At 46.3% G+C, this 17,448-nt stretch overlaps 1 protein-coding gene across 1 annotated transcript in view; it reads left to right on the top strand.

Annotated features, from left to right (window-relative positions):
- LOC142768346 (uncharacterized) overlaps window positions 1-17,448 on the top strand; it is a 169,565-nt gene that overhangs the window by 102,913 nt on the left and 49,204 nt on the right. The window lies entirely within an intron of this gene.

Below are 17,448 nucleotides of genomic sequence, written 5' to 3'. Positions count from 1 at the left end.
GGTGATGCTGCATCTACGATTCGCCAGCCAAATCCTCCAACTATGCTGACACGACGAAACCTTGTAGACGTGACGTTAAAGTAGACGATGCACTTGTTGCCCTTGTAGACACAGGGTCCCACATTTCGGTGATGAACTCGGAGCTTTGCCGCTGCCTTAAAAAGGTTTTAACACCGCCCGCAGTGCCGCTCATCCAAGTCGCCGATGGTGGAGCTTTTCCTGTGCTTGGGATGTGCTCCGCACGTGTTAGTGTTGCGGACCGCTCCACAACTGTGCTTTTTGCCGTGCTCGAGAAGTGCTGTCATGAACTCATCCTGGGCATATACTTTCTTGACGCGCGCTCTGCCTTAATTGACTGTGGAATAGGTTTGCTTCAGCTTGAGCTACTTTATTGCTATAAGAATCCAACTATACCTCAACCACGTTTGTGTTCTGTCGAACACGTTCGCCTAGCGCCCCAAGCTGTTACCTATGTAACCATGAAGTCTTTTCTTCCGGTACCCAACGGCAATTATGTGCTGTCACTGATTTTGGGCGTGTTATTAGACAGAAATGTTGCCCTTCTTCATACTCTGTTGACGATTATGAATAATGTGGCGTCACAACCGATACTGAACTTCAGCTGGTGCCCTCAAGTTGTTCCAGATGGCATGACTCTAGCCAACGTCTCTTCGATCAGTGAACATTCTGTTTCTGCATTCATTGCAGACGCTCTTTTGCCCGCTACTGCATCCTCTTCACAGAGCTCCACTGATGCCAACTTTCACAAGATGATTGCGCCAGACCTCTTTGCAGCACAAGCAGCCGATCTCTGGCATATCTTGGCATCCTTCAGGGACAACAGCCCTTTAGGAAAGACATGAGTTGTTACTCACAGAATCAACACTGGAGACGCCAGCCCAATCAAACGACGTCCTTATTGCGTGTCACATGCAGAGCGACAAGCCATCCAACGTGAAGTTGATAAAATGTTCACAAAAGACGTCATTGAACCATCTTGCAGTTCATGGGCCTCACCAGTCGGTCTAGTAAAAAAGAAGGATGGCAGCTGGCGCTTCTTTGTCGACTACCGTCACTTAAACAAGGTCACGCGCAAGAACGTCTACCCACTGCTACAGATTGACGATGCCCTCGACCGTCTGCACGGGTCTGCCTACTTCTCCTCTATCGACCTGCGTTCAGGATACTGGCAGATTTACGTCGATGAATTAGACCATAAAAAGACTGCATTTGTTACACCGGACGGACTTTTCCAGTTTAAGGTAATGCCCTTTGGCTTATGCAAAGCTCCCGCTACAATTGAGAGAATGATGGACTCCCTGCTACGGGGTTACAAATGGTCAGCGTGCCTCTGTTATCTCGATGCCATCATTGCATTCTCGCCGTCATTTGAAAGTCACCTTAGCCGTCTGTCAGCTGTTCTGGAAGTTTTCAGAAGTGCAGGCCGACAGCTCAACTCTTCCAAATGCCGTTTTTGCAGCCAAACAATCACTGTGCTAGGCCATCTTGTCAGTGCTGGAGGCGTGCAACCCGATCCCGACAAAATTCGCGTCGTCAAAGATTTCTCCACACCTCATTCCACGAAAGATGTACTGAGCTTTGTCGGCCTCTGTTCCTATTTTCGACGTTTTGTCCACAACTTCGCCGACATTGCCCATCCTTTGACACAGCTGCTGAAGAAGGACACGCCATTTTTTTCGGGTCCCCAGCAAGCCAACTCGTTTCGACAACTTATTGCGTCGCTCACTTCCCCGCCCATCTTAGGTCATTTGGATCCTTCAGCGCCCACTCAAGTTCGCACCGACGCCAGTGGACACAGTATTGGCGCTGTCTTCGCCCAGCGGCACCAGGGTCAAAATCGTGTAATCGCCTACGCAAGTCACCTCCTCTCCCCATCCAAGTGCAAGTTTTTTATCACTGAGAGCGATTGCCTCGCTCTTTTATGGCAGTTGGAAAAATCCGACCATACTTGTTCCGCCGCCACTTTTCGGTCATCCCGGATCACCACGTCATGTGCTGGTTATCCTACCTCAAAGATCCTTCTGGACGCCTGGGTCATTGGGCTTTAAAGCTACATGAATATAGCTTTGACGTGAGTTACAGGTCTGGTCGAATGCACCACGATGCCGACTGTCTATCTCGCCATCCCATCGATCCCCCCGATCTCTGTGCGCACGATTCTGATGCTTGTGTCTTCGCCATTTCTGATTTCGCGGACATACTGAGGGAACAACTCAGTGATGCCAATTCGCGGTCTATCATACGTCGTCTAGCTTCCGACACCTCGGATCCTTCCCTTCGCCTGTTCAAGCTTCATGACGGAATTCTCTACCGGCGCAACACAAACACCGAAGGCCCAGAACTTATTCTGGTAGTTCCTGCAATGCTCCGTTCCACTGTGCTCGAACAACTTCATGATTACCCAACTGCTGAGCATCTCGGAGCAGCCCGCACGTATCACCGCGTAGAGCAACGATTATTCTGGCCCGGCCTTTACCGCTCTGTGCGCCGATACGTTGCATCTTATGAGTCTTGCCAGCGCCACAAGCATCCTTCAATGGCACCACCAGGCCCACCTCAGCCTATCGACATTCCAACAGAGCCGTTCTACCGCGTCAGCCTCGATCTCATTGAACAATTTGCAATGTCTCTGGATGGAAATAAGTGGGTAGTGGTGGCTAAAGACTACGCGACACGCTTTGCCATCACGCGAGCGCTACCAACAAGCTGTGCTACTGATGTCGCGGACTTTCTCCTTCTTGACGTTATTCTCCACCATGGAGCACCACGTCAACTGCTGACCGACCGTGGTCGTTCATTTCTCTCCAAGGTCGTGGACGACATTCTTCGCTCATGTTCCACACGTCATAAACTCACCACTACCTACCACCCGCAAACAAATGGACTCACTGAGCGCCTTAACCGCACAGTGACGAGAATGCTATCGATGTATGTCTCCGCGGATCATCGTGATTGGGATGCCACTTTGTCTTACGTGACGTTTGTCTACAACTAGTCACAATATGACACATCTGGTTTTTATCCCTTCTATCTCTTGTACGGCCGTCAGCCCACTTTGCCTTTTGACAATTTTCTGCCGTCGCATACTGACACTCCTACCGAGTACGCTCGCGATGCCACTACTCGGGCTCAAGCGGCTCACCGGAATGCCCGGGATTGCCTTTCTGCCTCGCAGCTCTCTCAAAAGAATCGCTACGACAGCCGTCACAGAGCTGTCTCTTACTCCCCAGGATCGTTGGTGTTGCTCTGGACTCCCTCCCGTTACGTAGGCCTGTCCTCAAAATTCCTCGCTCGCTACAACGGGCCTTACAAAGTCTTGCGCCAACTAACCGAGGTCACCTATGAGATCGCCCCTTCGGATATTCCATCCTCATCGTCTCTGCCGTCCACTGATATTGTACACATCTCCCGCCTTAAGCCGTGCTTCTCTGCGCATGATCGCACAATTTCTCAAGCGCCGAGACGGCGCTTTCACCGGTGACGCCTATATGATACAAGTCACCATTAACATCAACAAAGGCACCATAAAGGCGATGAATATGACGATTGTACAACAGTTCGTGGGGGGTTGCCACTCCACCATATTGGTTCAAGGACGCTGTGTACTCCATCTACAGTCGGTAAATATATTTCTACACTCTGCCTACCCTCACCCCGTGACAATATTTATGTAGCTCCAAAACATATTTATTTGAAAATATTTTGCCAAATAATCGAAGGAATCTGTAGTAAACCAGCGGGATATTTTCTAAAGCTGGATGGATGGATGAAAACAACTTTATTTATACGGCCTCTACAGGGTGTAGCCACCTGCCTGGCTAATACCACGTTGGTACGGGAAGGTCAAGCCTCCTAGCCCTGTCATGGGCATACTGGACCACCAGGACTTGGGGATATGGTCGTGAGACTTAATCATTCCAGTAAACAGTTCCCGAGAAATGCTACGGCCAAGCCACCCACATTCCCAATGCACATGATCAAGCGTACATAATTCTTTCTTACATGCCTTGCAAACAACATCCCTATCTTTTATATCGTACCTGTTGGACCTCTGAGCCTTTCTGCTGTGGCGCGGCTCACATCAAGCAAAAACACTTCTTGCCAGATGAAAGGCTTTAATGGAACTAAAGAAAGAAAAAGACAAGGATGAGCGGGCGCTGCCACGAGGCCAAGCGTCAGCTCGTGAGGAGGCTGATTAATGATGATGACTGCTATTATGTTGCAAGAATGAATAAAGGAAGTCACAACAGTCTCCCGCGCTGACAGATGACGCTAGGTGGCTTCCAATGGGTAGAGTAGCTAGAGGCTTCCAGTGGTAGAGGCTTCCAATGGGTAGAGACAGAATTCACTTCGATGGGCGGCTAGGTCATGAGGTGGGTTGGCGACTTGCAGGACGCGCAGTAGCTTTTTTGGGGGGCAAGCGAGCCCTTCGGGGTGCAGGATAGCTAGTAACGAGGAAAGCAACCAGGGAGACTCTTCGACAGGTGGTATGGACAGATACGATTCCAAAGTGGCACTAATATCTAAGATAAGTAGAGTCCGGGGCATAAATAGACGTAGCCACGAGCGCCGAGCCAATTCAGACATAGGGTATATTAACATGCAGGTTGGTAGGAACAGGCTGAAGTGGGAAGAGATAGAAGAACAGCTAAGGGAAGAGAGGCCGATGGTATACGGTTTTGTAGAAACACATCTTAGAGACATGGAACAACCTCCGAACAATCCGGACTACGCGTGGGAATATTGTAATAGAACAGAAGGCAGCAGAAAGGGGGGTGGTATTGCGGCATTCATTCATAAAAGTACAGACAGGCAAAGGGTCAAGCAGGAGTGCAAGGAACATTTTTGGCTAAAAGGGAAAGTGGCAGTTCAAATGACACTCCTTGGTTTCGTGTACTTGTGGACGGGAGCAAAGACCAGAGAGGAAAACCAGACAATGGTAGAGTGTATATCAAAGGACATTCATGAGTTAGGAAGAGAGTGCGAGATAATTATACTAGGAGACATGAATGCGCACATAGAAGATATAGATGGGTATACCGACCCGACAGGCAAAATGATCATGGATATGTGTGAAAGGCTTGATTTGATCATTTTCAACAGTACCGAGAAGTGTGAAGGGCAAATAACATGGGAGGTAGGAAGGCTTCAGTCGACGATAGATTATGCACTGATGTCGCATAGGATGTATAATAAGCACAGAGGAATGCACATAGATGAAGGTGGCTCCAGAAGTCTGGGTAGTGATCACAAACGTATCAAGCTAAGTTTTGTGAGAGCAGTGAAAGTAGGAAGGAGACGAGATGAGCAACTACAGGAAAATTTTTATCCAGAAAGGCAAATTGAAATAGCCCCTAAACAAATTGAGATTAATCACGGAGGATAATAAGACAGTGTGGACATACACGAATCTAATTAGACTCTTTGAGCTAGAGCTTCCTAAGACGCGTGACAAGTTACCCCGGAAAAGAAGACACAAATTCAAAAGTTGGTGGGATGAGGAAGTTAAGAGAGCCATAGCAAAACGTCAGGAAGCCTCTAGGGAACACAGACATGGTAAGCAGCGGGGTGAACCGACAGATGATGTTGAAAAAAAATGGGCAACCTTTCTAAGCTGTAGAAGAGATGCATCCCTTCTCATCAATGAAAAGATTAGAAGGAAGGGAGCTCAGTGGCTGGCAGAAGTACATAAAAAAGATAGAAAGGCAGCTGCGAAATTTTGGAACAATCTAAATTCCCTAAGAAATGACACGAGCCTAGAGCAGAGATTTATAACTTCAGCCCAAGATGCTAGGCTAGAAGGGGACGAAGCTATTGAATATGTAAGAACAAAAGTGACAGAAAAATTTCAACAAAGAAGTACTTTATGCACCACAATAGACAAGGACGAATCAAGTAGTGCAATGGCTCCATTTTCACAACAAGAGTGGGAAAGGGCTGAGAAAAGGGTTCCTAGTAGTACATCAACAGGCCCAGATGGCATTCCAATTAGGCTGATAAAGACATTAGGTCCGAAGTCTAAGCAGGCTTTGAGAGAGGCAGTGAGCGCAATAATAATCGATGGTGAAGTTCCCTATGAATGAAAACTTAGCAGGATGAGCATGATCTATAAAGGAAAGGGGGACAAAGCTGACTTAAACAACTACCGTCCTATAACAGTGACATCAGTGGTCTACAGGCTGGCGATGCAGATTATAAAGGAAAGACTGCAGGCGTGGATAGAGGATGATGGGGTGCTAGGGGAACTGCAGAGTGGGTTTCGGAAACACAGGAGGTTGGAAGACAATCTGTTCTCACTGACGCAGTGCATCGAAATAGCAGAAAAGGAACACAGGCCCCTGTGGCTAGCATTTTTGGATATCAAGGGAGCGTACGATAGCGTGTTCAAGAGGAATTGTGGGGAATACTGGACACACTAGGCGTGGAACATGTAGTCACTAATCTTTTAAAGGGTATCTATAAAGGTAACAAGGTACTTATAAAGTGGGAAAAACAGGTATCCCAGCCTGCTGAGGTAAAACGGGGGCTTAGGCAGGGGTGCCCCCTGTCACCCTTATTATTCATGATGTACCTACAAGGAATAGAGGCAAAATTAGAGGGATGTGGACTGGGCTTCAACGTCTATTTAGTCAAACAAGGCAAACTTATTGATCAGGCACTACCAGCATTAATGTACGCAGATGATATAGTGCTAATGGCCAACAACAAGGAAGATTTGCAGAGATTGATGGACATCTGCGGTAATGAGGAAGATAATTTAAATTTTAGATTCAGTAAGGAGAAATCAGCAGTCATGATTTTCAATGACAACGAAGGTAATGAGCTTAGAATACAGGAGGTCACGCTAGAGATAACAGATAAATACAAATATCTGGGCGTATGGATAAGCAATGGGACCGAGTATCTGAGGGAACACGAAATATACGTGACGACTAAAGATAACAGGAATGCAGCAGTCATGAAAACTAGGGCACTGTGGAATTACAATCGGTATGATGTTGTGAGAGGAATATGGAAAGGGGTCATGGTTCCTGGGCTGACGTTCGGCAATGCGGTCTTGTGCATGACATCAGAAGTTCAAGCAAGATTAGAAATTAAGCAACGTGGAATAGGTAGGCTTGCTTTAGGAGCTCACGGGAATACACCAAATCAGGGAGTACAAGGTGATATGGGATGGACATCATTTGAGGGCAGGGAAGCTAGCAGCAAGATAAAATTTGAGAAGCGATTGAGAGAAATGGGGGAAGAGCGTTGGGCTAGGAAGCTTTTCAGCTACTTGTACATGAAGAATGTCGCTACAAAATGGAGGAAGCAAACCAGGAAGTTGACTGGTAAATACTTAGAAAACAGCAGGTGGCCAAACCAAAAAGAACTATCGGTTAAGAAGAAAGTGAAGGAAACGGAGACTGACATGTGGAGAATGGGCATGATTAAGAAGTCCGCACTAGAGATCTATCGAACGTTTAAGCAGGAAATTGCCAAGGAAAGGATCTATGATAATACTCGGGGTAGTTCTCTACTGTTTGAGGCCAGAACGGGAGTACTGCGAACCAAGACATATCGGGCCGAATACGAAGGGGTAGACACAGTATGGAGTGCGTGTGGAGAGAAGAAACTGCCGAACACTTGGTAATGTTCTGTAAAGGGCTTCACCCCGTAGTTCAGGATGATGGCGCAGAGTTTTTCAAAGCACGGGGGTTCAGAGACCGGGAGGGCAAAATAAACTTTAAGCGGGTAGACTTAACTAGAAGGAGGTTATCTGATTGGTGGCTAAAGTCAAGGCACGAGTGAAAATTAAACTCTTCACTGCAAAGTACGAATCCTCCAACTCTTTTTTAAGGAAAAAAATAAATATAGTTTTTGGTTCATTAGGTATTAGGGCTTGGTGGCGGTAGCCACCGGCCGATCTAAAGGGTACAGCCATATCCATCCATCCATCCAGCTGCACAGGACGCTTCACAACAGTACCGTCGGGCAAGCGTAGAAAGCAAGTCCTCACGATGCCGTCACGTCCACTGATCAGTTTTTCTATGCGAACCAAGGTACACAGTTTCCTGGGACAATGTTTTTCTCCGAGTGGAACTACATTGCCTTCCTTCAATACGTGATTTCGTTTTGCTTAGTTGAATGTGTAATTCCCGGGTTCATTGAGGTACTCCTTTAACCAACGAGACCAGAAAGTTTGCAGATCCTGTTCTACCTTGCTCCAAAGTTTCTTCAGTTGATCGTTGGTCGACTCGGTTTTTATTTTGAGGTCGTAAGGTGGTAGCGTTGTCAGTCTTCTTCCAACGAGAAAATCCGCTGGAGATAGGGGGCACGGCTCATCCACATCATTGTACACATATGTTAAAGGCCGAGAATTTATTACTGCTTCCACTTCCGTTAGTAATGTGACCAACTCTGTCTGATTTACCAAACGTCGACCAAGCATTTTCTTCAAGCAGGTCTTCACAGAACGTACGAGTCTCTCGTAAAATCCGCCCCACCAAGGAGCACTCGGGCAAATAAACTTCCACTGAATCTTCGAGGAAGAGAGATATGAAAGTACATCGGGATGCCAAATTGTTCGCCAGAGCTTCTCTAGATCTTTGGACGTTTTGACGAAGGTTCGGGCATTGTCGCTTTACATTGCGTGACAGAGGCCTCGACGTGATACGAATCTCCGAAGTGCACAAAAAAAAGCCACCATCGTCAAATCTTCAACAAGTTCCAAGTGAACAGCTCTTGTTACAGCACAAGTAAAAAGAGCGATGTAAGAGTGCTGGTGGAGATGCCCTTTGATGTAAAGTGGACCCGCAAAATCTACTCCACTTACAAGAAACGGAGGCGTTTGTTTACAACGATCCTGGGGCATACAAGGTGAAACTTGTTCAACTGGTTTAGACTGTAGGCGTTGGCAGATAACACACCGTTGTATTGTTTTTTTCACCAGCTGTCGTAATTGTGGAATCCAGTATTGTTCCGTTATTTGAGTCAGTGTGTCTTGTACTCCTCCGTGGAAGACATTTCGTGAGCAGGATTGATTATTAAAATAACAAGGTGACAGTCTTACGGTAGGAGGATTGGATGGCGAGAACCGTACGAGTCGTCCATAATCTGAACTTTTCCTTGTACCCGAAGCAGCCCGTTGTTGTCAAGGAACAATCTTAATTGTCCAACTGGACTTTGGGAAGGAATCGGATTCTCGTTTGTGACGCAGTTGGCTTCGTTACCAAAGTGAGCTCTCTGTTCTACGCGAATCAAGTAGCACTCCGCCTATTGAATTTCTTCAGCAGACAGCTCCTCGAGCCTATCACTTGCCGTTACTCTTACCCATGCCGTTACTGTTACAAGTTTTGTGAGGCTGCTGAATCGTTCGTTATCAATCAGCGTTGGCATCGATGTTCTCGTGCTAACAACGTGGATATTGATTTCTGGCCCCGTCTCAGCTGCCTCGAGTTTTTCGTTTTCGAGGTCAAGGTTTCCCCTGAATTTGGCCAAAATGTATGAGACATGGCAAGCCATCCGGGTCCATACCACCACAACTGTGATTTACTCACTTTGTGTACAGTCAAGCCTCGAGTGAGCAAATCTGCAGGGTTTTCTTTTCCGGGAGAAAATCGCATAGAAAATATTCTGTCAAATTTCTGATCTCCTGCGTCCTGTTCCGTACAAATGCCTTCCAAGAAACGGGGTCCTTGTTAATCCAGCAAAAGGTAATCTGCGAATCTGACCAAAATGTTACTTCACCAATGCCCAGGTCGCAGTTCTTGATGATGTAAGCATATAAGCGGGCTGCAAGTAAAGCTGACATTAATTCCAGCCTCGCCAAGGTAACCGTCTTTAACGGTGCAACTCTTGTCTTTGCCATTAATAGTATGGTGTGGACGGTACCACTTGAGTCGACGGTACGAAGGTAGGCTACAGCGCCGTAGGCTGACTCACTAGCGTCGGAAAAGATGTGCAGTTCTGCCTTTTGATAAGCGCCTTCGCTGCCCGCTGCGAGGAACCTGGGAATACCGATCTCATGTAGCATGGCCACCTCCTTGCTCCATTTTTTCCAGACAGCTGACAGCTTCATTGGCATGGTGTCATCCCAGCCGAGGTTTTCCCTCCAGAAATCTTGTAGGAAGATCTTCGCCCTTACTATAAAGGTTTGCAGAAACCCCAAAGGGTCGTAGATCCTTGCAACAGCTTGGAGCACAAAGCATTTGGTAATTCGATGCTCCTCCATAAACTGTATAATATCCTGGGGCCTAAACGAAAAGGTATTCGTCTGTTTGTTCCAATAAAGTCCCAGGACATTCAGAGGTCCAGAAGGTGAGCAAAGTGAATTTTCGAAAGATGTGATTCCTTGTACGAACAGCAGATACAACGGGGTCGTTTCTGGCCCACTTACGAATGTTCATTGAAGCATCTTTGAAGATTTCAATTATCTCTTCATGCATTTGAATAGATTGTTCAATGGTGTCAGCGCCAATAAGAAGATCATACATATATATGGAGTCTTGCAATAGCCGGGCCGTCGAAGGAAAGCGATTTTCTTCAGACCTGAAGCGATGCTTTAAGGTTGCAGTCAAAAGTAAAGGACTTGAAGTAGCTCCAAAGGGCACTCTCGTCATTCTCCAAACTTCTGTTTCCGGCAGTTCGCTGTCCACTTGAGGTGAATCCTTGAACCACAAGAAGTGAAGTGCATCTTTGTCGTGTTCTTGCAGGCCAATTTGAAGGAACGCCTTCTCAACATCAGCAGTCATTGCTATCTTGTAGCGTCGGAAACGAAGTGGTAGCGTCACTTCGTCGGGATTTAGATTTGGGCCGGAACTAGATTGTCGTTTAAGGACATCATCCTTGATTCGTGAGACGAAGCGTCGAACACGATGCGTACCTTCGTAGTAGATCGGTACCCTCGTATGAAGGCTCGGTGTGGCATATAATACCGGGGTCCAATTGGTTGGTCGTCTTTTGAAGGTACTTTTTCAGCATATCCCTCTTCGAGGTACATTCGAATAATTCCTTCGTGTTGTTTCAAGAGCTCACTGTCTTTGTTAAGCTTCTTCATCAAACTGTGCAGACGTTTGAGTGCAACTGCGTAGTTTTCACCCATCTCAACCCTTTCCTTTTATGGTAGCGCCACTTCATATCGATTGTTTTTCTTATTGATGTTGTTCTCAAAATTTTTCAGCACTGATTCAGCGACCGTCGTTTCTTCATTTTTGGCCAGTATACCGGTGCTTTCTATATCCCAGAAACGAGTCAAAAGTTTCGAGATATCTTGCTCGGTCACTGTCGATCGCAGGACTGCAATACTGGCATTCTGTGTAACATCGGCTGCAGTAGACAATGGTCCTTGCACAGTCCATCCCAGTTTCGTCTTGACAGCTTTCAACTTTTCGAACACAGGTTTCACAATACCCGTTACTATATCCCAATAATAGTCTGATCCAATAAGGACCGCAATCTGTTTGTCTTCTACTCCTTGTAAAGAGAGAGCTTGCGTATCCAAGTGCATCTTGTTCATTTCTCTTATAACGTTTTCTTCTGGTACCGGAATACATTCAGTGCATATCGTGTCCACCACCAGCGCCTCTATTGAAATCAGTAGCTCCTGGTTCGCAGGGAGAATCGATACACGTGCCTTCTTCATGGTTTTCCGTATGTTATCACCACCGAACATACCGATGGCTAACGTTTCCTCTTCTATTAGTTCGCATCCAAGTTTTCCATAAGCTTTGGTTGTAATGAAGCTTCGCTGACTTCCGCCATCAAAAAAGACTAGGTCGCGACCGGATGATTTGGTGCCCAATACGGCGGCTGTCAGACTCTCGAGCATTACGAATGACCTTGCCTGCTTGGACACCAGATTAACCGATGTAGATATCACCTTCTTATCGTTTTTGATGTCGTCGGATGCGCAAACTGATGTCGCGTGCCTTCTTGCGCACTTGCCGCATTTTAACCGGCTTCTGCCATCTTTTGTCATGTGGCCCTGCTTTAGGCAATGAAAGCATCGTCCAGCTTTGATGAGCATCTCCCTTTTGTTTGAGAAGTCGATATTCTTCGTATCACAGACTTCGTCAGAATGTTTTTCAGACTGGCAGAACAGGCATTGTTGTGGACTTTTTGTTGAGCTTTGTAGAGCAGCTGTCGTGGAAACGTCACGTGGATGACTGTGTTTTAGTCCTCCCTTATCTGGGGCTCGACGAGTTTCTGTTACGCCCTGTTCAACAACAGCTTCCCGACAAGTGAGTGGAATTTCGAAGAATTCTAGAAGCATTCGAAGATTTTTATCCTGTGGAACCGTTACACGGTTTGTATTGCCTTGCGTATTCGAAGAGGATGCAGCCGATGAGGATGCCGTGTGCATCTCGTGAAAACGCAGCACCATGTCCGTCGGTAGAACTCTTAGCCGTATTTCCCGAAGCATAAAGCAATAAGTTGTCGAGTTTGTGACAAGCGCCTTGAGGCTTCGAATATTAACCTGTACCTTGTCGTAAAGTTGCCTAAGCCTACGAACGTCTGCTGACGACGACACCGGCTTTAGATCCAGCAAACCTTGCGAATGGTCGTGCACTATGAACTGTTCATCTTCAAAACGCTTCTTTAAAATTTCAATAGCGTATTTATAGCACTTTTTGGTAGCTTGTTATCTCGATATGGCCGACGCGGTCACTCCAGTAACCAAACTGTTCAAGTAGTTGAACTTGTCAGCTGTGCTTAACTCGCTGTTGTTGTGGACTGCTGATGTAAACTGCGTCCAAAATCTCGGCCATAGTCTGCGGTTACCATCAAATTTTACGAGTTCTAGTTGGGGAAGCTTGCTTTTGCCAGATGATAACGGGTGAACGTTCGTAAGTAGTGGGGCTGGAGGAGCCAGACATTCGTTCAGCTTGACTCGTAGATTCGCTGTGAGAGTAACAACCTTGTCGCGGTATTCTCCAGCGTCTAACGTCTCGCTGTCCAACAGGTCGTCTGGCATCTGCTCAAAAATTGCCTCATCCACTTTCTCTATCTGACCATAAAATGAGCTTATTCGGTAGAGGAATACACTTACTGCTGCTGCCCTGACAGCTTGATTTCCTCGCAAGTGGTCTTCCACCTCGAACAACAGGACATCCAGCTGGGACCACAGGCTGTGGCGTCGTCTAAAATGTCGTTCCATTCTGCCAGCCGCAGTCCATGTATCTCGCCAAGATCGCAGGCGCCGTCTTCCGAGGTGTTGCGGCTCCTAACGTCGATGATGTTGGCGTCGTCAAAGGTCCCGGGTTTTCGGCACCATGTGTTGGACCTCTTAGCCTTTCTGCTGCGGCGCAGCTAACATCAAGCAAAAACACGTCTTGCCAGATGAAAGGCTTTAATGGAACTAAAGAAAGAAAAAGAAAAAGGGTGAGCGGGCGCTGCCACGAGGCCAAGCTTGAGCTCGTGATGAGGCTCAATAATGATGATGACTGCTATTCTGCTGCAAGGGATGAATAAAGGAAGTCACAACAGTACCATTCTTTTACCTGTGTCGGTGAGTAACAAGACTATGTTTGTAATTGTCTAAGTGTGATCACATGCTCTGTTTTGTCTACTGTGAGGGGGTGCAAACTCTCTCCTCTCCAGGTAGTAATGTTTAGTCATTTCATTATTTGTCATGGGCGTATCCCGTTATAAATTTTCGAATCCAGCAAAATCAAAGTCACGTGTAAAAGCGTCCCAGTCCGTAAGTTCGCGGGCTATGCTGTCGGCCGATTCGTTTGGATTCATGGGGCGCTGGGAATCGAGTGATCTAAGGTGCGCTGGGAACCAATAAATGTAATGTGTATCAATGACCTGTTTTCATATTAGTATTTCGAACTGCTTGTGGTGTGATCCTGCCCCTGCTGAAGGCTCTGATGGCTGGTTTTGAGTCACTGTATATCTCGGTGTATCAATAATCCGTCCGGGCCAACGCGATAGCAACCTGTTCAGCGACTTCCAGTTTGGAAGTGTAAACTGGGGCACAGTTGCTACACCTGCCCTGGTGGTCAATTACTACCTCGGCGAACTCATTTCGGTCTTTATATGAAGCTGAGTCGACAAAGCAAGCCCTGCTGCCTCCTTTATTCAACTTATTCAATAAAGCCTTAGACCGGGCTACCCTTCTGGCGTCGTTGAAGGTTTGGTGCATATTTCTTCACAACGGGGCAACGATGATGCTCTGAGCAAAGTTCTGTGGTATCTTGGTGTACGTCTCCTGGTCGATAACAGGGTTGATCATGATTTTGTCGAGGATTGATCTCCCCGTGCAAGTCGTAGAGAGTCTTGCTATTTGTGACCTTTCTTGAGCCTCCGCAATTTCTCTAGTCGTGTTTTGTACCCCTAACTTGAGCAATTTTTGAGTGCTTGTGCGAAGCGGGAGACCCAGTACACTCTTGATGACTTTCTTGATCACCGCGTCGAGCTTCTTTAGTTGGCTTTGTGTCCAGTTATACATAGAAGCCGCGTATGAAATATGACACAGGAGGTTGATACAGGAGGTAACTCTTTCGTGCTATGTCATATTTTATATGCGACTTCTATGTATAACTGCACACAAACCCAACTAAAGAAGCTTGACGCGGTGATCAAGAAAGTCACCAAGAGTGTACTGGGTCTTCCTCTTCACACCAGCACTCAAAAATTGCTCAAGGTAGGGGTATAAAACACGACTAGAGAAATTGCGGAGGCTCAAGGAAGGTCACAAATAGCAAGACTTTTTACAACTTGCACGGGGAAATCGATCCTCGATAAATTCATGATAAACCCTGTCATCGACCAGGAGACGTACACCAAGATACCACAGGACTTTGCTGAAAGCATAATCGTTGCCCCGTTGCCAAGAAATATGCACCAAACCTTCAAACCTTCAAGCTTAGGCTAGTCTAGTTGAGTGAAGCAAAGTATAGCCACATCTAATTAGGTTAGGCATTTTAGATGCGAAGTAGCTCTTTGGCTAGCTTGTGTAACGCTATCCCTCTGTCTGCACCACTCCACTCGCTGCAGCTGTTGAAGCGGTGCCAAGTAGCTCACGTCCTCCTACCAGTGCACGGTTGCGTCTCTCTTCCTCGCCTGCCACGCACTCGCCACGTGTCAGCTTTCTCTCGCCTCACCATCTCCACAACTTGAAACGTTCGAGCCGATTCCTCACGTGGGCATCATCTCACCCGTGCCATCTTTCTCTATCTGTCGGCGAGCAGCCGCGAGCCGCCAAGTGCGCACTGCGCGCGCCTTGAGAACCTCGCGACGCCGACAATGTGGACAGCGCGCCGCTGCTTGCCGCGGGATCGCGCCGACGGTTGGGACACCGTCGCGGCATGCTTCCCGCTAGTGTGCGCCTACTTTTGCCGGCTGTCAACGGAATCGCGTGGGTTAGCGAAGCCGAAAGCGTTCGCGAATGGTGACGTCAGCATCGATGAGGCGCGAGTCAGGGAAGCCGAACGCAAGCGTCAGCAATGAATGACCAGCGACACCGACAAGGTGTGAGCCAAGAAACCAATCGCGTTCGAGGATAAAGATGGCGTCCTAGTAACATCGACGAGACTCGAACCAAGAAAGCCGAGCGCAGGCGTCTTCAACGCTTCCCGCCTCCCGTGTTTTTGCGTTTCAAACAAGCATTTACTCGAGCAAACGCTACGCCGAGTTTTGCTGGAAACCGTTCTTCTAGCACTCGTATCAACGCCCGTTTCAACCGGCTCAACGCCGTTCGAACCACTGCTGCTACGCATCCCACCAGGATCTCTTCGGGAAGATGGTCCGCAGTTTTTTCATCTATCTAATAATTATTACTAATACGCTTACTTTTAAAGAAGTCAAACCTGAGGGAGGTACGTTTTTTTTTAAGTCAAGTTCCTCATAAAGACACGGATGCCAAAATTGCAACAAATATTGACAATAGATAATGTTGGCTTGCATCTGTGCCTCAGCCTAAATTAAGGCCATATCTTTTTAACTAAATACGTTTGAAGCAAAAAATATGTTGGTTAGCCCTAAATTGTCCTGTTTAAGTACATGAGTACTCTACATACATCCTGGGCAGTAAGATGAAGCTTATAAAGTATTCACAGTTAATAAGAAACATAATGGCCATTAGGGTTACTTAGATAGAACGCATTGTTACTTCTAAGCAACCAAATAATTAGGTGCAATTTACCCGAAACAGTAGGTCACGTCCAAAACCACAGTCAGGAAGATTAAACAAATGTAAAGTGTTTAACCAAACGAAAAGGAATTCTTCTTGAAACTATGGCATTTTATTCAAATAATAAAATTACTTTGAAAGAGAAGAAAAATATCAAAGTTATTCTACAAAAGAATTTATTATTGTTAGTTTAACGTTCGCAGTGATAAAGTTTTGAAATACAGGTGTTTCGTGCATTTCGCCTTGTTTGTGATTATTTTTCCTTGAAACATTCTTTTAGAGGTAAGGTAAATGATGCCCTAATAACATGGTATGTCACTTCTTATTTTAGGGGTATATATATCGGGGCCAAGAAGTGACGCATACTCACCCTCATAACTGGCAAATTTTCAGTAAGGTTGTTCTTTTAGAGCCAAAACTTTTGTATATTTTTTTAAAAGAGGACAAAATTTTTCTCCAGTGCTAACTTCCAAATTTGCTGAATTTCTACGAAAATTGTACTGGTGAACAAGACCGGATATTTCATCTTTTCTTCGCGCACCCTTCTATTTTTTTTGTTTTATCCCATGTCTCTTGCTTTCACTATTTCTTTCTTTTTCTCTGTAATACTTCTCACTGCCATCAGAGTTATTACCAACCGCGCCAGAGAAAGAGATCCAAGAAGAAGAGGGCGAAAAGGAAAATAAGATGCAGAGGGTGCTTACCGGTTTATGACGATCATAACTGTTTCCGACGGACGAGCTACGCCGAGCTTGAACTACTTCGCTGTTGGAAAAAAAACCTGAAATAAATCGAATTGCGAGATACGAAAGTGAGTCCCAATTCCATTAGGAATCGGTAATTATGGTTTTGAGTCGATGTGCACGCATATGTGTACGCAAAGCATTGGGGCATCATCACAGCCAGCGATATAAATTTCAATAGCGTAAGGCGACATGGCATCTGGGAAAGTGGTATTGCTGGTGAAATGGCTGAATTTAATTTTTAGGCCACTAGACGAAGTTATTCTACTAAAGTTGCCCTTGTAGTAATTATTTGTTGATCTCCTGTTAAAATATTCTACAGTTTGTCATAATAGAAAATTGAATAACCGCGTTCAGCGAATGGTCAACTCTCTGCGCAATCAACTATACGCCTTTTCTTGCGGGTGAATGTGAGTGAAATGACAGCGATGTTTTTTTTACAAGTGGCACCACTGGGGCATTGTGGCAAGTGAAAAGCAAGTAATTTGGGTCGAATACAAAAAATTTCTACCTATTGAAGTGCCAAGTCTTAAAACTATAACGACGCTCACCGGGCCACGGAAGCCG

The sequence above is a fragment of the Rhipicephalus microplus genome, chromosome 8, assembly GCF_043290135.1.
Source record: "Rhipicephalus microplus isolate Deutch F79 chromosome 8, USDA_Rmic, whole genome shotgun sequence".
NCBI classification, from domain to species: domain Eukaryota; kingdom Metazoa; phylum Arthropoda; class Arachnida; order Ixodida; family Ixodidae; genus Rhipicephalus; species Rhipicephalus microplus.
The sequence above is the reverse complement of the archived record's forward strand: the minus strand, read 5'-3'. Positions and strand labels throughout refer to the sequence as shown.